At 41.4% G+C, this 22694-nt stretch overlaps 1 protein-coding gene across 1 annotated transcript in view; it reads right to left on the bottom strand.

Annotated features, from left to right (window-relative positions):
- HS6ST3 (heparan sulfate 6-O-sulfotransferase 3) overlaps positions 1–22694 on the bottom strand; it is a 590074-nt gene that overhangs the window by 32599 nt on the left and 534781 nt on the right. The window lies entirely within an intron of this gene.

Genomic DNA, 22694 nt, shown 5'->3' with positions numbered 1-22694 from the left:
CCCTTGTGCATCCATGCCTGGGCACTGGGCGACTTCCAGTTGAAGGGTCAATAAATATAATTAAATGGCTCATCCAACTGGATCTCATTCTCTAAGCGTCTTCCCTTGGAGGGCCAACCTTCTCTATCTCGTAAATAGATTTTTTAAAACATGAAGGCTTTGAAAGGTTGCAGATGTCTTCAGCCTATTGATTTGCATAGCTTAATGTTTGGCAAGCTGTACGCAGTGTTCGTAGACTCATAAGAACACACCCTCATGTGCAGAAAGTTAACAGAGATCATTCACTGCATTATTCACCTGTCGAAAGGTCCTCTCCTAAGAATTGGTCACCCGCTCAGCTCTCCTCCTGGGCAGGTAATAATAGACCCATTAGAAAATAAAAGTGAGGGAAAAATGGTGGCCCCTCATTTCTTGAGCAACTATTATACGACAGGCATTTCTGTGTGTGTTCTTTCATACCTCAGTCCTATTTCTTGCAATAATCTGGTAAGCTGCCAATTACTACGTCTCTCTTGTTGTTAAGAAAAACCAAAGCTTGGTGAATTCAAGCCATGGGTCCATGCTCCCCGATGTCTCTCCCTCTCCAAGTCTCATGTCTTCTCAGTCTATTAAATTTTCTCTCAGTCAATCATCACTGACATTCCAAAAATACAAGTTTTCTTTAAAAAGTTACCTTTGAAACTTCATTAAGTTGAATGGCACTTTCTTATACCAACAATCTGAGTTGCTCTCCTGCTTTAGAAGTCTAGATGTTCAGTAATCCTTGGAGTTGTTGGTTTATTGCCATATCATTCAAAAGAAATGACAGTATGGTTCATTTTAGAAATTTCTTTTGCGTCTGAGGTTTTGCCAAGATCTGTTTATCGCTGTCTTGTGGGGAAGGAAAATATGATGAGGCTTGAAATGTTCAAATGTGAAGTTTCCCTTTTCCTATTCAAATAAGGGCCAGCAGCAAACCAAAAGGCAAGATGACATTTTCAGTGATTGACTTTGACAAACTAAAGGCTGAATAAATGCTGGATAAATTAGATGTGGTGGCTGATGCTTAAAATATGTGGATCTCAATGTTTCGGAAAGGTAACAGACAGATTAGAAACAGTTCTTCTCTCAGAGCTAATGGTAACTTCGAGCACTGTGATGACAGTGATTTGGGTGTGTGCTGCCTCGTCCCCTGCCCCCTTCTCCAAGCCACCCATACATTTATCAGGACACAAAGACCAGGGCTGGGCACGCACAGCGAGTGCCGTTGTCCGGGCCACTCTGCCTCTTCCCCAACCAGCAGCAGTTCCTCTGTAAAGTGCAGCTCCTTGCCATTTGGTGGAGATTGCACAGGAGAATTCAGTCAGATGCTTGTTGCTATGGGGATAAGAGTCAGGAAGAGAGCTGTTCAAAAACTGGTCTCCCAGCATAAAATCTTTCCCTTTAGATAGGATTCCCTTTGGCCTCTCTGAGGGTCAGGCTGAAAATAATTTGCAAAAAAAGTCAGAAACTTAAATGAGTAAGAGCATAACCTTTAAACATTTTTTTATAGTTGTGTACCCATTGTAATTTTGCTTCAAGTATAAGGCAGGCATTAATGAATGAGGGACAGAATCATCAAGTTTATAAATTTTTGATGGTTTAGCAGTGAAGACAATGAGATTGGGATTCAAAGAGACTAGTTTCGAATCCTGCTTCTGCCACTTAACCTCTTTTTTCTTTAGTCTCCTCAACTGTATGATGGAAACAATAGTGTTTAACTTCTGGAGCTTTTGGAAGAATTAAGAGCCCTGATGAATATCAAGCATTTTTCAAGTACTTGGCACAAGGACAACATTAAAATGAGAAGATCTTAATATTAAAGATGATTATTAATATTATAATATTGTGATGACAAGACTGGGCAACTATGTCATCAATCAGTTAAAGAAGTAGGTTTGCAATACTATGTACTTCCAGAGACAGGAGATCGGATAAAAAAGAGCGAAGGGTTTGAGAGATAATAAAAGGGCTTGTGCTAGAATGACTCTGATATAAATAGAGTTTTTGGGGAGGATGAGGTGTTTTAAAAGAAACTAAGCTGAATATTTTTTAAAACCACACAGCAGGGGTATTAAGGTGAAAGTCACAGATGAAAATCAATATGCTTTGCCAAAAATATAAATAAGAAAATTCATCAGCTGGAAGAAGCATTGCTACAATGTGCATGTTGCTTCCATCTGGAAGAAAAATGCTAGAAAGAAACTTAATATTCATGACTGACACATTTTCTTTCTACTGTCAGTCAGCTGGAACCAAAATACACAGCTGGTTAGAAAGCCTATCTCTACTTCATGTTTCATCTGATGACATTATACATCAAAGCAGGAACTGTGGGCTGAAACAACACCCTTCATCCTAGTTTATTTTTTTAGAGGCTGGGACAGTGACCGAGGGCTGCCCTGACCGAGCCTGTTTCCTTTCTTGACCTTTCAAGTTCTTACCAGAAACTGACACCAGGATTCAGGAATATAAGTCCACTTATCAGCCCCCACAAATAAGGTAGGAAAAAACTACACACTTAAGTCGGATATTGATATCTTATTTGCAGGCAAAGTAATTTGTCAAATGGAAGATTTATTTTTGTTTTCAGAACATTGAAGTTATGGAGTGATACCTTAAAATACAGCTTTTGGACATTTGGCTGTAAATATTCAGGCTATCTAAATGTTGGAAAGAATCTTTATTATTAAAATATGGCTATTTTTTATAGATTGTAAATTTTGGGAGTCACATCCAATCTTGCCTTATATAGTCTCCTAGAATTGTAATCTGCACGAAGGAGTATTTATCAGTTTCACACACACGCAGAACTCATTTGCCTAATTATAAGTTCAGGGCTCTACATTTTCATGTAGCTGAGTGTCTAAAATTTTACCATTTAATCTGTCATCAGGGATTGAAATAAAAGAACTGACACATGAAGGATGACACTGAAGCGTCTGGTCTCTTCAGAAAAAGAAGTTCACTGGCCCATGGCCATTTGTCAGAGTGTTAACTCAGTGGAGGCGAAGGTAGTCAGGTAAACGCACGCCTACACCTTCCTCAAAGACCATGTTCCTTCTTAGTGTGGCACTGTGGTCCATCAATAAGAAAATGTCTGGGTGACGACAAAACTAAAATGGAATGCCTTATTATCTTTAAACAATATCTTATGAGGAAGGTAATTCTCAGAACCATAATAATATCCTTATTCCTTCTCAAGGGATAACTTAAAACTAGCATAGACGCTCCAGAGGCCTGTGGTGGAAATGAATCCCTTGCTCTCAGGCCTTTTGAGAAATTGATTGTAGCTTCATATATTTTGCTTCCTCTGGAAGGGAGCCGACTGTAAAGATCCCGGATGATGAAGCGTGTCTGTGATCCTGCAGTACGAGAGATTTAATTAGACATCGAATGTGCAACGCCTAATGATGGTTGTTTAAATTATCAAGGCACACACTGCAATTCTCCGGCCCACATGCCTGAAGGAAGCATGAGGTAAAAAATCCCGTAAATTCCCTTTTGACATAATGGGATGCAGGGAAATATCATGTTACCATTGGCAGGCTCACAACTCACGAACTCTTCTTCCCTAACGTCGGGGCTGTTTTGCATTTCACAGCTGATTGTTGCTTCATCTCTGTCTCCCAGCTACCAGGCCTGTTCGCCATCTCCTTGATCAATTTAATAAGTTGGCTAATTCACTCCAGAGTAACGTTTCTGTTTATAGAAGTCTAGCTTCTGTGGCAAGCAACAAACACCCCAGAGTATCCAGGGGAGCAACGATAGGGATGCTGGCATGAAGAGGTGAGCCTCTCCGAGCACAAACAACTCCTGCTCCCCTGGCTGGTCCCTGGCCTGCACTGCACTCCGCATCTGCACCAGGGGTGGGGGGTGGTTGTGAGTGGTGATTAGAACCCTGCTGGGTGCAGCTGCGCTCCTCCTGTTGACGTGGGGGGGTCAGGCAGCGCGCCTCATTACCATGATGGGCAGACAGGAAAGCAAAAAATAATGTGAGATGCATACTTTCAACTCCAGGTTGGAGCTACCGGGGTGTGTCAGTGAGACACAAACTCGCTCATCTCTTGGAGCAAAGCAACGGGCTTCATTTCCCTCCGTCCTTCCAATGCACAAGGCGCAGACCACACGTGATGACAAAGAGAAGTGACTCTTGGTCACCTCTGCAGATTGGTGTGGTGCCCGGAGAGGGGTGGGGAGGAAAACTTGCTGATTAGAAAAGAATTGATGACTGCACATGTTTTCCAGGTATGAACCATCTGGACAGGTGTCTTTTAACTAAGATTAATAAACATATGTTGCCACCAGTGTCTCATTACCAGAGGCATGATAATGGGAAGTCAAAATTTTCAAGTCAAGCTGCCAGGCTGCTACGGGGCAAAATCTCTCCAGAGAAGCAGAGCTGCACCAGCTTGGCTGGGAAAAGCTGCCCTCCTACACCTGAGATGTGTTACACCCACGGTAAGTCGTCTTCTTTTTTTCTGGATAAGTGAGCCTGGACCAGACGTCTCTCCGTCCGGCCCAAAACACTGGTTATAACATCTCTTTCCTGGCAGGAAACCTGTGTTCCTATGGCCCCAGCAACATCCCTGCCTCTAAGTTAATTCCTGAAGCTGAGTATTTCAGGGGTTTTCCTCAGGAATGGGTGGCCAGAGAGCTGGAAAGACCAATAGTTTCCTCGGGCAATGACAGAGAAGTCGAAGACCACATGACAAATGTGGACAGTGTTCCATGGAACACCACAGTATAGCTCCCATGGTGAATTCAGAACGTGGTTTCTCCCAGAGAGTAAACACGGGGCCAGGCCTGTGCACTCCCAGGGAACTGTCTGAGCCACCGTTGGCGTCGCAAACTTGGGATCAAAGTGCATTTCCATTCTACAGCTCATGCGTGTGAAGGTACCGCTGAGCTACCACTGAGCATTAGTTTGTCTTACTGTGAAACAGGGGGCAAGCTCTTTTCACAAAGGCTGCTAAGTGCTTAGAAAACTGTGTACCTCATCTCCTTGTCCGCAAAATGTAAGTTTTAGTTTTTTTCATTTGCTTGAACTTGCAGTAGAATAACAATTCATGTGTCACTTAGGGCGTAGGGTAATGTGTGTGTATGTGTGCACACGTATTAGACACATATAAATGTATTTAAATGCATATGCAATACATGTTAATATATGTATGGTATATATATTTGTGTATGTTATTTATATATAATAATATATAAAGACAGAGGGAATAATAACCATATTATTTGCCTCATAAAACTGCTATGGCAATGAGAAGTCAACATGCAAACCCTTAACCAGGACTTACCGGAAGTTACCATTAACTTAAAATGGTGCCCAGAAGCACAATTTCAGAGATCTAAAACACCAGATGTTACAAGACACTGGCACAAACTATGAAATAAAAGCAGGTGAAAGAAAAGGAAAGAGCAAGGAGAGGGTGAGCAGTGCTGTATTGTCAAGGTAAAGACACTCCTTCCAGCCCCACCTTGCCGTACACACACAGATTTTTCACGTCAGAATGAGAATGGGTGTTCTCTTCCCCAATGACACATATATTATTGCCTTTTATAGCCTGGCAACTAAACTTCACTCATGGGTCAGGTTTGATTGTGCGGTATGTTTGCCTGGACCTCTGTGTTGAGAAGGACTCTGAGGTTGCATCCAGGCAGGGAGAGCAGGGAGCAGGGAGAGCAGGGATCCTCAACAAATAGTATCTGCTGTGGCTGTAAGACCAGCAGGTGGTGATTACCCAACATAAACTTGCCCATTCACTTTGTACCCATAGGCCCTTATTAAATATGTATTTATTACAGATAGGAAAGAATGGAATATTAGCATACCAGATGCCAACAAGACCAAAGGTCAGAACTTAGAGGACAGCAAACATCAGCACAGCAGAGGGAAGCTTCCTAATTTTGTGATGACTATGCAGGGCCAGTGGGTTCTTGGGGCACGGGGGGACCCCCGTGTAGGGTGCATGACTTTCTGGCCACAACACTGAAGCTGGTAAAAATATTATGAAATATAAGCTGTGATTGAAAAATAAAAATATTTAAAAATAACGCCCCCCCAGAAATTTAACAAGGTTCAATAACTTGGAGACATTTGTTGCTACATGAGGAAGTCATTTCTCAGCCTAAGAGAATCACAAATCACATCACAAGACTTGAGGACCTGGTACTAGAAATTGCCATTAAGAGCTAAAGAAAGAGGCTTCCGCAGAACTGCATCTCCTATCAGTGGCAGTATCAGGGAGGAAAGGACCTCTAAACACACTGTTTCATGAATAAAATAACAATTTAAGGAATCCAAGTGTATATGTTCTCTTGTAATACTAAAGAAAAATTTTTTTAAGGCAAAGGAGTGGTAGATTCAAGGGAAAGTTAGATGACTATTTATCTGGATTCTGTGAGGGAACTAATTCATGCGATAACCAAAGTCACTTCAAGTCAAGGTGGACACCAAAATTACCTGTGAAAGTGGCTATGCAGCCATATTATGAAAACTGCAATGCATGGGACCCAGGCTGTGGATTTGATTATATTCTGAAGGGATCCTGACACACAGTGTTGAAAACAAACAATGTTTTACAGAATGTCTTCTGAAATTCCATTTGGACAGGAACTATTTTGTAGTAAACACATAAAAATCATGTCTGCGTGAATACTTGAAACAGTACTTAGCATGCAGTAGAAGCTAAATAAATATTGGTTAAATCTGAATCTTAAGTTAGAGTGCCTTGGATTTCCTTATTTTACATTTCCCCTTACTTCCAAAAAATTGTTATAAGTATTGCATATAGCATGTTACTTAATATGTTGTCAGGACTCAGTAAATACTGGCTGAATTTGAATGCTGAGTTAGTTTTCAAGACTTCCACATTTCAAGTGTTAGCCTCATTGAGCTGGTTCTTGGGACTTTGTAATTTTAAGTTTTTACCCCATTTCTAACAATGATTATAACTGTTGCATATAGTATAGAAGATGTGCATGTATGTGAGTGTGCTTGTGTCTGTGTATGTTATAATCCTATTATGGAATTCGTTTCCAGGTAACAAGGCTATACTAAACCACACATTTTAAAGACAAAAGTACTTGCCCATGAGTGATCAGTCTGCAGTAGTGTTTGTCACCAAAGAGGGATATACACTGTTTCTGCTGCTCACATTGACAACTTTCTAAGAAAAATGAGATGTTATGAATAGGAAAACTTGCTACTGAAAATTCCTAACAAAGGTGATTGTTTGCCTGCATTCTTTTGCTTAGGACTAGAGCCAATATCCACGCACACTGATTTCAGAGGTTATTTTAACTTAATCTGACATGTTGGTTATAGTTTTAATTACAGCTGCAAAAACATAACACAACCATAAAAGTCTTTCTTGAGGTCTCAGCACTGATGAAGATGGGTTAAGTGAACCCTGCCCTGTCCTTCCTACTGAATGCAATGGAGTCTTTGACAGAATGCATGGAGCAACTACTTGAGGGTTCTGAAAAATAAATGAGAGCAAGCAGATTGAGGAAAGCAACAAATCTCGATATACCATCAAATCAGCAGGGATCTTCCCCATGTTTTTTGCCTCTGCTTTCTCCCAGCTTGTACTCAAAATGCTCTGTAACACTCAGAACTGCACACGGGGTACAAACAGAAAAACATCAAACAGGAGCCCTCTTTTTAACCTTTGAAGAGTGGCAAGAAGGTCCCAGTGGGTCAGAGAGAGTGAGGGAAAATTTCTGTTTTGTTTGTTATTGTTGTTGCTCTCTCCTGACCAAGCTTCCAGGAGAACCCATGGCTTAGGCCAGAGTGGAGAACTCCAAGATGGGGAACCTTTCCTTCTTACCAAGAGAACTGTGGTCCTAAGAACACAGAGGGAGGGAATCCCCACTGCTTTTATTTTGCCACTTGGTCCCAGAGCCTGATGCAGTTACAGGAAGTGATGACAGAGGAAACAAATTCAGTCCTGTGTTTCTCCCAGAGTACCATAAAGTGGTGCTCTTGGGAGCAAGAAAGGGTGAAGGAGATCCCAGAAAGGAAGGAGACAAAGAAAGTGATCCCTAAACTTGTGTATAAACTTCTGGGCTCACCACCAAGCTATGCGTAGGTGGGTCTAAATCTAGACAGCATTCCAAAGCTTTGAGTCCTGAAGTACGTGGTAGTCAACTGCCCAGGTGCCAGACTGGCCAAGAGGAAGGTCAGATAGGAGACAGATCTGAAGAACATGGCAGCTTTTGAAAAATAAGCTAATTGTTAGAACCATAGGCCACAGAAGGAGAGTAGGAACTTTTGACCCAAACATAATCAGGTTAATTCCCTGCTAAACCAACAAATACAAATCAACATTCTCCCTATACAGGTAGGTTTGAAATTGTTTATATGGAAAATAATACAATAATTAATACATAATAGTACCAGAATAAACTGTGTTGTGCACGTTCACAACTGTAAACCTACCTTTGTCATACATTGTATTCTCCATAGAGTTCCATACGATAATACTCAAAATATCTAGGTTACAGACCCAAATTGCTCAACATGTGAAGAATCAGGAAAACCTCAACATCTCTCAAGGAATAAGAAAATCAAGAGGTGACAACCCTGAGATTAAACAGGTATTGGAATGATCAAGAAAGACTCTAAAACAACTATTATGGCCATGCTCCAAGAAGTAAGAGTGAATGTTACTGAAAATCAAAGAAAGACAGAAAGTCTCAACAGAGATATAGAACATATAAGGAATGACCAAACTAAAAGTTTAGAATTAAAAAAATATAATAGCCTAATAAGATGAAACCTACTGGGTGAATTCAATAGCAGAATGCTGATGGCAGAGAGATGTCAATGAACTTAAAGACTGAGTAACTGAAAGTGTTACGTCTGAAGAACAAACAGAAAAAGGTCAAAAAATTTAAACAGTGTCTCAAAGGCCCATGGGACAATACCATGTGTTTCCGTGTTATTTAGAATCCCCAAGTCAGAGGATAAAGTGTGAGCCAGAAAAATTACTTGAAGAAATGACTGAAAACACCCCAAATTTGGTAGAAAACAAAATTACAAGTTTAAGAAGATCCTAAATCCCAAAGAAGATAAACACAAAGAAATACATACCCAGACACATTATAATCAAACAGCTAAAAACTAAAGGCAAACAAAAACATCTTAAAACCGAGCAAAGTGTTATATAAAGAGGGAAAAAATGATTCAAACACTATAGGTTTCTCAGTAGAAGCCATGCAGGCTAATAGGAAGTACATTTTTAAATGTTTAAGGAAAAGAACTGTCAACCTAGATTTCTATATCCAGTAAAAATATGCTCCAGGAATAAAGGGAAAATAAAGACATTCTCAGAAAGACAGCTAAGAGAATCCATCAGCAAAAACAGAGTTGCTCTAAAAAAAATGATAGTTTATATTAAAGGGAAAGAGAAATTATATCAGTGGAAAATGTGAAAATGTAGAAATGAGGAAAGGATAACAGAAATGGTAGACATCTGATTAATATAATAGAAGATTGTTTTCATCTTGTCCTTTGAGTGTGAATGATGGTTAAAGGCAAACATTATAATGTTGTCTGGCTGAGGCTTCAGTGTACAAAGATGATGATTACAATGAAATGAATGATGATAACAACAACAGAAAGAAAGACGGGCAAAAGGACCTGTATGGTGATACAACTTCACATTCTACTAAAAGTGACAAAATATTAGTTATATTTCAAAAAGTTAAATATGTATATTGTAATCTGGAGATAAATGCTAAAAGTAAATACGAAGAGAAATATTTAAATTTTCAATAGATAAACTAAAATAAAAATAATAAAAGAAAATATTCCAGTAATCCAGGAGGAGGAAAGAGAATGTAAAACTAAGGGAACAAAAAACAAAACAAAAAAAGGTATCTACATTCAATCATATCAAATGTAAATAGTCCATACACCAATTAAAAGAGAAAGAGTGCCAGAATTGCAGGAAAGAAAAAGAAAAGAAAAGAAAGAAAGAAAAGCAAAGAAAGAAAGAAAGAAAGCGAGAGAGAAAGAAAAAGAGAGAGAGAGAGGGAGGAAGGGAGGGAGGTAATGAGGGAGGGAGGAAGAAAGAAGAAAAGGAGAAGACTCAATTATATGCTTTCTAAAACAACCTACTTAAAATATATAATGGCATAGGTAATTTTAAAAGATACCAGTATGACCACTAATCAAAAGAAAGTTGGAGTGACTATATTAATTTCAGACACAGTAGATTTTCAGACAAAGAAAATTTCCAGACATAAAGAAGGAAATTACATAAAAAGAAGAGGGTCAATTCACCAAGAATACATAACAATCCTAAATATGTATGCACCTAACAATAGAACTTCAAATGTCACGAAGTGGAAACTGATAGAATGGAAAGAAAAAATGGACACTCCACAATTCAACACTTTCCCCTCCCCTGTCACTGTAACAAGTAGACATAAAATCAGCAGCAATACAGAACTCAGCATCATCATCCAGTGGGTTTAACCGACATTTACAAAACCCCCATGAAAAGCAGTAAGACACCATGCTCCCAACTACAAAAGGCTGGGGAAAGAAATCAAAGAAGTGGTAATTGACCTGACACACTACCCTGATAGATTACTTTACTCAATATAGTTAAGATACCAATTCTCAAATCCCAGGAGGATGTTTTATAGATATAGGGAAGCCGATTCTAAAATTTAAATGGAAGGCAAAATAGTATGGCTAGAACGATTTAGAAAAAAAATTAATGTTGGAGGACTTATGCTATTTGATTTGAAGTCTTAATGTAAAGCTACAGTAGTCAACGCAATGTGGTTTTGGCAGTGCTAGACATATGGGGGACCCAAAAACTCTGGAATTATCTTCTGGAGGGCAGGCCCCTTATAGTACAGGCTTCCTCTGCTGAGTGAGTATTCTAGGAACCCATCTGTATCCGTGTACCAACTCACGTTGTTGTCACATTGCTCAGCTTCGGTTAACTGTTCTTGAAAACCCTTTCAAGGCATCTTCCCATTTCACGATGGGTGATTTACAAGCACATCTGCCCACACCGCACTCAATGTTCAACAGTTTTTGACCAAAGGCAGCATGACCCCCATACCCCACCCTCCCTATTCATGCAATCTTACCCCCAGGACGACTTTCGTTTGTTGCCCCAGATGAAAAATGTCCTCAAAGAGAAATGTTTTGCCCATGTGGAAGAGGTGACACAAAAAACAAAGACAAAACCAAAAAGGCAGAAGCACTAAAAGGCATCAAAACCAACAAGTGCAAACACTGTTTTGAGAAGCAGACAAAAGTCTCGATAGGTGAATTGCATAGAATGGAGAGCACTTTGAAGGTGACTGAGGTTTAAACGTGTAAGGATATATTCACAATTTTGTATAAATAAATTCCATGGTTTTTGCGTCCCCCTTTGTACTAAGTCAATGGAACAGGAAAGAGAACCCAGAAACAGACCCACACAAGTATGCTAAATTGATTTTTGATAAAGTTGCAAAAGCAATTTAATGGGGGAAGGCTAGTGTTTTGAACAAAAGATGCTGAAGCAACCGGACATCCTTAAGCAAAAAAAAAAAAAAAAAAAAGAACCTTGATCTAGACCTGACTTTTTATACAAAAATTCACTAAAAATGGATTATTGACCTTAATATAAAATGAAAAGCTAGAAACCTTATAGCAGAAAATATAGGCAAAACCCTTTCTGATGTAAGGTTAGGAAAACATTCTCAGATATAACACCAAAGCATAGATCATAAGAGAAAAACTAATAAACTGGAAGTCATCAAAATTAAAAATGTTTGATAATGCAAACAACACTGTCAAGAGGAAAAACAGACATATGGGCTGGGATAAAATATTGGCAAATGATATGCCATACAAAGAATTTGATTATAAAATATATAAAGAACGCTTATATTTGTGGAGGCTGGGAAAGAAGGTACCTGCTAAGAAGGGCTCCTGGTGGCTTAACTGGGGTCAAATGAGAAAGAAAGAAGGAAAGAGAGAGGAAGGAAGGAAGGGACGGAGGAAGGGAGGAAGAGGGAGGGAGGGAAGAAGGCAAAGAGGGAGAAGGAGAAGGAGAAAAAGAACAGAGCCTAGTAGCCATTTTCACACCGGGACCTCTCCCACACGCTGCACTTTACATCAACCCTGAGCTGAGCTGCCTGCCTGCACTGTGTCCCCGCTGGCTGAGCCAGCCCTTACCAAGGCGTCTGGAATCCGGTTTCAACCAATAGGACTGAGTCTTTCCCCATCCAATCAGAGCTGCGCAGCTCTGACCAATCAGAGGCAGCGCTAGTCTGACCAATCAGGACAGCGCCTTTTGGACCAGTCACACTGCAAGGATTTGGAGTCCTCATGTGCATGAGGATGGACCAATCAGGAACCTGGGGCAGGAACTTCTGTCCATATAAGGCAGATCCGCTCTGGCTCTGAGAGCATGCTTTCTCTTCCCGCTGCCGACCGGCTTTCCTTGCTGAGCAGAAATACCTAAGCTGTCCGGCGGGGGCAGAGCAGACTGGCACAGAGCTGGGCAGGCCCGTGCAGAGCAGGGCTGTCTCTTCTGAGAGCTGCGTGGTCCCGGGGCTCCGTACCCCCGGGGCTGCATCACAGCTAGGCTGTATCACAGTTGAGTTGTTTTGCATGGAATAAAGTTTCCTTCTTCACCACCCCACCCCAAACTGGGGATTCTTGTTGGCATTGAATTGATGTGATGATCCCTGGTTGACACAATGCAATAATAATAAGACAAAGAACTCTTTAAAATGGACAAAATACTTAGCAGACAGTTCAGTAACAAAAATATACAGGTAAAAATAAGCATATGAAAAGATTCTTGACATTATGATCCATTAAAGAAATGCAAATTAAAACCAAAGGAGGTACCACTGCACACCTACTTGAATGGCTAAAGTAAGTATGTACATACATACATACATAAATGACAATGTCAAGACCTGGGAAGGATGGGGACCCACTATAATTTTCATACGCTGCTGGTGAGAATGCAAACTGGTACAGCAACTCTGGGAAGTATTTTGCAGTTTCTTAATAAGCTAAATAAATATGCATTCACCGCTCCTGCAGTAAGAATGGCCTGACCTAGCCATCCTACCCCTGGGTATTTACCCCAGAGAAATGGAAACTTATGTTCACATAGAAACCTGTACATAAAAGTGTTTCGCTGCTCAATCCATAATTGTCAAAAGTTGGAAACAAGCCAAATGTCCATCAACAAGTAAATAACCGTGGTGTACTCATACAAGGGGATGTCACCCATTAATAACATGGAACAAACAATCCATATACACAACAAATTGGATGGATCTCAAGAGAGTCATGCTAAGTGAATAAAAGCCCATTTCAAAGGTTACATATTGTATAATTCCATTTATCACATTCTGACAAAACAAAACTCCAGTAATGGAGAACAGATCCGTGGTTATCAGGGGGTTGGATTAGAGGAAAGTTTTGACCAAAAACAAGCAGCATGAAGGACTTTTTGTGTGGTTGTAAAACAGTTCTGGGCCTTGGTTGTAGAGACTGTTAGGAGAATAACACATGTGCTAAAACTCACAGAATTTAACATCTTAAAAAAGTCAATTTTGTTGTATGTACATTTTAAAAAACAAAATATTGTCTTTTTTGGTCATGTCAAATTTTCTCCTACGTTTGCAATGTTTTGCCATGCAGCGTGCATGTTTTATTTGTGTGTGTGTTTTGCCTTTGTGTAACTCTATGCATCTGTGGAACCCCCAACTGGAACATACCCTTTGGGGACAAACCTGAATTGAAATCATACAAAAATTTATCTAACTATGTGTCAATATTTATTGAGCACCTACTATATGCCAGGTATGTTCTAGGTCCTAGGAGTAGAAGGATAAATAAAACAGATGTGTTGACATCAAGGAACTTACAACCTTGTGAGGAAAACAAGCAGTAAACAGATAAACAGCACAGTGGGTACACAGGCTGACGGTAGACTGTGGTGAGTGTTACCCAGAAGATAAACAGGGGGATGAGCTAGAGCAGCATGAAGGCGGGGCTTCGGCTCTGTTTGTGAGCTGAGGGACGACAACAATGGACCACCCACAGAGAGCGCTAGGAAAAGAGGCCTTCCCCATGCAAGGAACAGTGAGCAGGAGGGAGCAGAGCTAAGACAGTGTCTGGTATGTTCTGGGAACAAAGAAGATGCCCTTGTGCCTGAAGCGGCGTGAGGAGCAGATATGAGAGAGCCAAAGTAGCCACATGGCAGAGCCCGCTAGGCCAGGGCATAAAGGCTGATTGATTTTAAGAGCAGTGGGAAGCCATTGTTTGTTGTTCTTGTTTGTTTGTTTGTTTGTTTTTTGAAGTAAGGGAGTGGTCATGATCTGGTTACATTATCAGGGTGACCTTTGGAAAGTACTTTTGACTCTCAATCTGTTTCTGCATAATGTTAAGTGGGAGTGATACCCACCGGCAATAGTTTTGCGAGAGCCATGTATATATTGATGCCTAGGATTTTATGGGTTATAGCAGATGCTCAATAAAATATGGCTTCCCTCCCTCCATGTGCCTTTTTCTCTCTGTGTATGTGTGGGCCTTGCAGGCCAGTCTCTCTCTCCAGCCACTCCATCTTTTGTTGACTCTGTCTGACCTTGGAAAGGTCCTCAAGTGCAAGCACAGTCAAAGCCTCTAGTTTCTTTGTTCATTTGTGGTTTTGGATTGGGAGGCAGGCAGCTCAGGTCCTGTTTGGTTGAACCATGGGCAATGGCTGTGTTGGTAGCTCACAACTGACCGAAGGAGGCTGAACCAATATCATAGGTTTTGGCTTTGTAGCTCACTAAGGCATGACCACCACCGATCCCCATCGCTTCTTCATCTGCTAGGGATTAGATTATTATGGAGAACTGCTGTGGTTCTAAATTCTGTAATTCAGATCAAGGCCATGTTCATCAAAGACACACCCTTTTGTGCTGGTGTTAAGGGAGCATCCATCTCTCTTGAGAATTGCCTCAGTTACCAACTAATTTCTGGGAGGCCCGTTCCAGGCCCACAGCACTAATATGCAAAAGAGCTTTTCCAAATACCGCATGCTCTATCAGAAGCATTCAGTCCTTGCTATCCTTTTATTAAGCAAACTTTACAGTTTCATGGCATGAAACACTGCTTCTATCACTTCCTTGAGGAGAGGACGGACCAAAGGTACAATGAGACCAGAGAATCAGTTGGTAAAGCTCTAGTTTTCATGTTCAATTTGAGGCACCTAATTTACAGTTTCTTTTAGATAATATATAGCATCTCTCAAACGCATTTTGAACACCACTTTTGAGCCTACTAGGTTAGTTGTCTAAAATAGAAATCCATTCTCCACTGATATCCTAAGCCAAGCCAAGCTGCTTTATCGATCCATAAGCCAGAATAACATTAGGATGCTGTAGCTGAACCCTGTCCTACAACATGGTGTGTGTACACAAGACTGCATTTTACCGTATGCTATGCTATCCAGCTCTTTTCCCCTCCCTTGACAAAAATGAATAGGTTAAACTTTAAAAGTTGCAAACCTCCACAGCTTATTTCCTGAAGAGCAGGCTGCAACTTCCTCCTTTCTCCTTTTCTTTGCTAACTCCACTTCCTGAAGCACCAGCTTGCACCAGACAGGCTGGTGAGGCTGGTCATATTCATTAATCTTTCCCCAGATCCTCATGAGGGGATGAAGCAACTATCAATACAAATAAACCCGCAATTTACTCATTTCTATCAAAGTTCCCTTCTTCTCGGCAGGAAGCGAATTTCTGCCTCAGTCTCTTTTTCTCCCAGTTGTGATGAATCAAATGGCGACAGCTGGAACATCTGGAAAATGTGAAGACAGAGGGGGCCCTCAGGGCCTGGCTGTCCTCTGCTCTTTCTCCTGCGTCTTTCTCCAGGGCGTTGTCATTAAGCTCATTGGCAAGTGCTGGGCTGCAGCAAGGGGAAGGTTTCTGAAGATCAATGACATACCAGATATGATGGTTTTAAGGCACCCTCCTCTCAGCCCAATCAATAACAGCTTTAATGTGATCTTGCGACGTAAGGTTCTTGCCCACATTGCTTCCAGGCTCTGTTTAATCATATCTTGTCTTCCTAGTCAAGAGCTCTCCTTGCTGAGAACTGCACTGTTCATCCCCCAGTAAAATAAACAAACAAACAAACAAACAAACAAACTAATGAAATTGCTTTATATTGCCTCAAATTGCCTGACCAAGAGTCACCACTCCCAACCTGTTCTTAAACTAAGGCATCAATGCCCAAGCCCCTGAAACTCTTCCTGTCACATGAGGGAAGAAATACCTTCATTTTTCTAGTGCCCCATAGTTATTGGTGGGGGGTGGGGGTGAGGGAAATCAGTTGTGGGGTTTACAATTTCTTCATAGAAAAACATAAACTGTTTTGATTTTCAGACTCAGAGACAGAAGGAAGACAAGGTGGAAAATGTCAGCTTGCTGCAGCCGGAATAACACAAACACATTGGAGAGAAAGAAAACGAAGAATCCAGCCAGCCTTTTGGATGGTTAGTTGGCAGAGAGTCAACGTCCCAACGGGACAAGAGGGAAGAAAAGCCCAGTCGTGACCCAACATGGGGACACAGCAGCCCAGTTCAGGAGCCCAAGGCCTGGTTATAGCGGCCAGTTCCTAAGGAAGAAATGGTCCTAACACAGCCCTTACGTGCTGAGGGAAAGGGCCCGTTCAGCGCCATACATTCTGATTTTTGTATTTTTGTGTCATATTCATGAATCCACCTAAGATTAGAATCCATTCTAAGATTATTCCTAGACTCTTTTTTCCTTCCACAAATAATGTTCTCTATTTTGCCCTCGTTTGATCACATGGTTTGAAATAATTTACTCTATTTACATGTAAATTATTTGGGGCCTGGTGCCTCTCTCCCTGTTCTTACAGATGAGAATTTCTAGCTTCTCAGAGTTTATTTTTCCAGCCATAAATAGTGTCTGCTTGTTTCCTTTCTCTCTCTTCATAAAAAGGACCCAGAAAATTCAGCTTGAGGTATTTGGAGGGCTTTTCCTCTCTACTTAAAATGAGTAATTTTAAGTGACATCAGACGAGCCTTGCTCAATAAAGCCTCCCCAATTCCCAACCTCCCTTTGTATATACGTTCACCACTTCAGAGCTGGCCAATGGCCACTGAGCCACTCACTGCCACATGCCCATGTGCAAGAAAAGACGCCGAAGCGTAGGAACAAAGAAAATCCATTTTCCCTGGCAACAACATGACGTGCTCTTGGCAGCCCTTCTGGAGAGTACAGATAAAACTGGCAACCCTGCACTCCGGGGTCATTTTACTGCCTCCAGTTTCTTCTATAATTCAGTGGCCTTCTTTGCTTAAGCATTAACATATAGAACCAGAGGAAACTGGGGCCAGCATCAAGGCTAGACTGGCAAATCGATGACGTTCTCTGGAGTAAAGCATCAGACCCTGGAAATGAAAGTGTACCTGAGACAAAAGCTTGAAAGCTCACAATCAATATGGATGCTAATAATATATCACAAAAATATGCCTTATCATTTTTACTTATTTCCCTAGCAGTTACCTAAGTTACCTACAGCCATTCCTGTTCCATATGAGAAGTTCATATGGAGGCTAAGTGGGTATTGGAGAGAAGATAATTATTTGGGAACATGTTTATGAAAATAAGATTACTTTCTCAGGGTGTTAGTCCTTGATTTTTCCTTCAAGATTTGACAACTGACTAATAATAATGCCGATATACACCAACAATAACATATTTGTCATTCTACTATAACAGGTAAGGGGAAGCAATTTCGGCTAAACACGGTCATCTCTTGAAAATAAGATTTGGATTTGTGAGAAATAAAAAAAAGATTCACGTTTCCCCTAATAATGGGAAAGAGATTATTTCTGAGGCCCAAAGACAATATAAGTTGTTTTTGAATTGGGCCTCATCTCATTATCGATATATTCATTTGTTGAACTGCGACAGAGTTATGATCTGCCCTGGTTTCCTGCGGAGAGTTTTATCTTTCCATTTTTATAGTACATGCTTTTTCAAAAGAGTAAACTTCCAGAGCAATTTGTTTAAGAAGATACAGTTACTGAATATCAAGAATGCTGAAAAAAATGTCATGAATATACTACAGATTTTCCTGGGAGTCCAGTTTTGTCCTTGGCTCTTCACCTCGGGTGGTATTTTGGAGACTATGGATCAGGCTACTATGCAGAGTTGGGCGGGCTGCTCACTGCACAAGAACGTCTGGCCAAGGGGTGAGGGGCTGAAATCTGGCCCCTGCTTGGCTTGCTCCGCCGTGGACCTGGCATTGAGCTGCATCCACGTGGAAGGAGTGCCTGTTACTAATTTTCAGAGGCATTCATGCACTAGTGGCAGCCCTCATTTAACTTGACAGCTAACATTGAATAGGAAAACTCTGAAATGCTAAGATTAATTTTTGCTCTGTAACGGGCAGAAAGAAGAGAGTGTCCCTATGAGCAAGATGCAGGAATTGGAAATGTGGACGGGAGAAGAATTCCTTACGGGGAGACAAGCCCAACTACCTGCCTGTAGATAAATCAAAATGAACTCCTTCTAGACTCAGTTTCCTCACCAGTAAATTAGATTTAATGATATTTATGTAGCAAGGTAAAGTGTACCTGGTACTTAACAAGCCCGTAATGCTTGGTGGGAGTTGTTACTGTTGCTGCCGCTGCTGTTGCATTGTGCTATGATTAATTCTCTTCCTTCACCTTACTCCCTAGTAAGCCCGTCATTCTGCCAGAATGAACTCATCCATACATACATGTGAGCTGGAATATGCAAGAGGCGAGGGCATCAGCTCAGTTGCACTCTGTCTTCTGCCCATTGCAGACATATAAATAAGGAGGCAGAGCCTTAACTTTTCCCAAGAGAAGCTATGGCGTACTGCGCTAGAGCTGACTTATTCTCATCCTGGACTAGTGTTCTCAGCCTGAGGGCTGAGAGAAGTCTGTGAACCCCTATAATTATAGGAAATATTTGAGGGTGCATGAATCCCTGAAATTCTGTGATGAGTGACTCTCTGGCATTCACTCAAATCTAAAAATGCCTCCCACCCAAAGGTTGAGAACTGCAACTCTGGATAAAGGAAGGAAAGAAGACCTGAACTAAGAATGATTAGTTCTCCCTCACACTGGGCAATGGAGTTCTTATCTGGAATGAATGTGTCAAGACCTGCCTTGTCCAGCTTTTGCCTCCTTTTATCTTTTTCTATAAGGCTTGGGATGTCCAACTAAGGCTGCTGGTTCTTCCTAACTTGAGCTGAAGCAAATACTTGGCATACTCTCAAGGGTATTTACAATTCCTTCCCAGATGCGCTGCCAGTCTCTCTGCATGGACCCTTAATCCCCACTATCTACTTTCCCTCCCTAGATTCCTAGTTCTGGACGCTTACTTACTTTGTCCTTTTGGTGGGTCCATCTCCCCCTTGCTCTAGCTGCACGGTTCCAGATTGGAGCCCTGCCTGGCGAGTTGCAGCCCGTGTGTGCACTCTGCCTACCCTGCTTTCTGACCTCCTGCCCCTAGTTCTTTGCCCTCTCTCCTGCTCTATTCATACGGCTGGGATGACTCACAGACTTCTCAAATGAGCACATTATTGAGCAGTTACATTCTGATAACTGCCCTTCCATTCTGGGAGTGGACAATAGGTCGTGGAGACCTGCAGTTTATGATTCATTGTGGCTTCTTTCCGGTTCCTCAACCTGAATCACAACCTTGATCAGCTACATCACAAGGATTCAAATGCCCTTGCAAAAAAAAAAAAAAAAAGTGCACGTAAGATCAGCAGTTTTGATAAAGCAGAGAAGCCTGCTTGGTCTTGGGCCAGCCCCCAAGTCAAAGAGCCCCGAGTTATCTCACCTGAGTTCACTGACCTGCCCTCACGTTCACTCCTGCATCGTGTACGGAGCACTCCATCTGTCTGTATTTTTTCTCTCGAATCTCTTTACACCCTGCATTTTCAGCAACTGCCACATTCCTCCTCTCATGCATGTTCTGCTGGCTCCTCGTACTCAAGATGTCCAGACCCTCAATTCTCTGTCTTCCCCTCAAGGACCTCCCCACTCAGATGCATCAGTACACGACTGTCCGAGCGACCTTTCCCGTACGCAGCTCTGGCACAGTTACGGGCTCCCTCCAAAAGTTCCCGTACCATCCCATTCTCAGAGAACAAATTCCCGTAGAGTGGATTCGATTTCCCTCCCCCCAGAAGGAATTCTCGCAGGACAAAGTCCAGGCTTCTTCCATTCCTATAGAAGAAATTCTAAACTTCTCAGGATGGCGTGCAAGGCTCCCGTCTAACTGAGGGGCAAGGACCATAGTGCAGATAATGTTACATAGTAACTTGGACGGATGCCCTATTTATCAAATGCTCATTATGTGTTCATTCATGAATACAGAGGTATCTGTATAACTCGAGTGAATTTCCTAACATCCCTTAGCTATTGTTAATATAATGCTTCTAGCAACCTGCCTGGCTCTAGAAGATGCTTAGTAAATATCATTTTACTTCATCATAACTGTGCCATTGGCACAATTTTTCAATATTTAATTCCAACACAGAATCTTTGTTATCTCCTTATTTATATTTATTATCAATATATTTATAAGACAATAACCTGAACATTTGATGATCATGGTCCAAAAATCACACAGCTTTCTGGTGCTGGGCTCCATTTTTTGCCTCCATCCTGTATAACGTGACTCTCTTCTACTTTGGCAGGGCTTGCTTAGAGTACAGAATAGCACTGGGACCTACCATCTGTGTTTCTGATCGATACTGGAAAGAGGCATATCACAAACCCTATTAAAATGTGGCAAACCCTTCACCAGTAGCAGGGGAAACTCCAGACTGGGGACAGACAGGAGGCCGCAAGCAGCTAATCTACTAGCATGACCTCCGATAGCCCTACCGAGATTTCACTGCCCCGCAGGTCTCTGTCCCGTTGATTAGGAGGGTCTGCACCAACCTGTCTGCCAGACGTGTGCTACTGTCCACACACAACCCTGCCCTGTGCATGAACCCAAATATCTTCCCTTGCTATCCCTGAGCAAGGCTTAAACAACACGGACTGTTTAAAGAAAGACTTCATCAAATATAAAAGAAGAAAAACACAACAAAAAAAGTATAAGAAGCATAAACCTAGTCATGGTATACCTTCTACACTTTTTTGATATTTCATACCTAGCATTTCACAGTCATTGCTCATCCGTGGTAGAACTACACATTAAGGGGAATATGCTTCTTTGCAAAACAACACACACACACACACACACACACACACACACACACACTCACACACACACTATACTTCCAGTAGTCTTGCTTCAGGTCAACGCCTAATTTACCGAGGGCATTTTTCAGCCAGGTTGTAATTATGAGTATCAAAAGCAGTCCTGTGAGGATCCTCTCTAACTGCCTGAAAGAGCACGAAAAGCCTGCTGTGTAACAGAACCAAGCTGCCAGGATCGCAGCGGGTTTGGCACGTGGACAGAGAAAACAATGAATATTTGTTTATTGCAACATTCGTAAAACGTTCATCTGCTCTAATAATTTGGGGCTGGAATCGTGAGGTTTCTCCTCCTTTAGCCTCTCATCCATTTTTGGTCTATTTATTTTATTCTGCCATGACTAGTTGAGCAATTACATCGTTAGAATGCTTGTCTAGGTTTTCTGAACTCTGGAAAAGATGACTCTTGCGTTCGATGTATTGTCCAATTCATTGATTCAACAAGGGTCACAGGATGAACTACCCAGTCCAGGGCCACCCGTCTTTCAGAGACAATGACTGAGGAAACGTGTATCACCTCATCAGGGCTATTCTTGCCAGGACAGCCAGGGCACCCACAGAAGAGCCCTCTAAGGGTAGCCCCCATCTTGGAGTCCCAACTCAAGCAAGATAAAAGCTGAGCGCTGCTTCAAACTCTTCCACCGACTTCTGACAGTTGCTATGCATAATTAATCAATCTATAATTTAAAACCAATCTATGGAGTACACACTTCATAAAATTTACTAGTTTTTTTTCCTGACATCTCCTGTTTTATCCCAATGGAGAAAATCAAGCACTCTCTGTTTTTTATTGTAGTTTTCTATATATTGGAGCAAGCAAATTTTTGCTCCATAAAACCACTATTCATGTGAAATACATGTAATATCCAAATAAGAATCACTTGGCTCTGCAAGACAGGCATGTAAGTAAGCCATGAAAGGTTTCATATATATATACACACACATATATACATATGTGTGTGTGTATATACATGTATGTGTATATATACACACATATATATTCTGATGACTAAAAAAATGAGAACATGCCAACATTAAAATTTTACTCGAGAGAAACTGAGAGTTGCTAAATGGCAAAAGGCACCATCAGAGCCCATTTTCTATTAGTAAGTTCCTCCACTGGAGCTTTGGTCTCGTGTCTACAAATAAGTGAGCAGCACTGGGCAGAGGAGACAACACTTAGAGCCCATGGCTATGGGCACACACAGCTCTGGACAATTTATTATTCTGTACAGTAAGCGGCTGACCCATAACTCACAAGCTGCGAGTTAATGAGAATATCTGTCCCTAATACCCATAAGAAAGATAAGGGCTGGTATAATGTGGTTTATCCAGTGCTTCTGAGCCTTTCAAGTTCAGGAG

The sequence above is a fragment of the Pteronotus mesoamericanus genome, unplaced genomic scaffold, assembly GCF_021234165.1.
Source record: "Pteronotus mesoamericanus isolate MK-2021 breed Mesoamerican mustached bat unplaced genomic scaffold, CSHL_Meso_final contig_94, whole genome shotgun sequence".
Classification (NCBI taxonomy): domain Eukaryota; kingdom Metazoa; phylum Chordata; class Mammalia; order Chiroptera; family Mormoopidae; genus Pteronotus; species Pteronotus mesoamericanus.
Note: the sequence above shows the minus strand (reverse complement) of the source record. Positions and strands in the feature narration are given on the sequence as shown.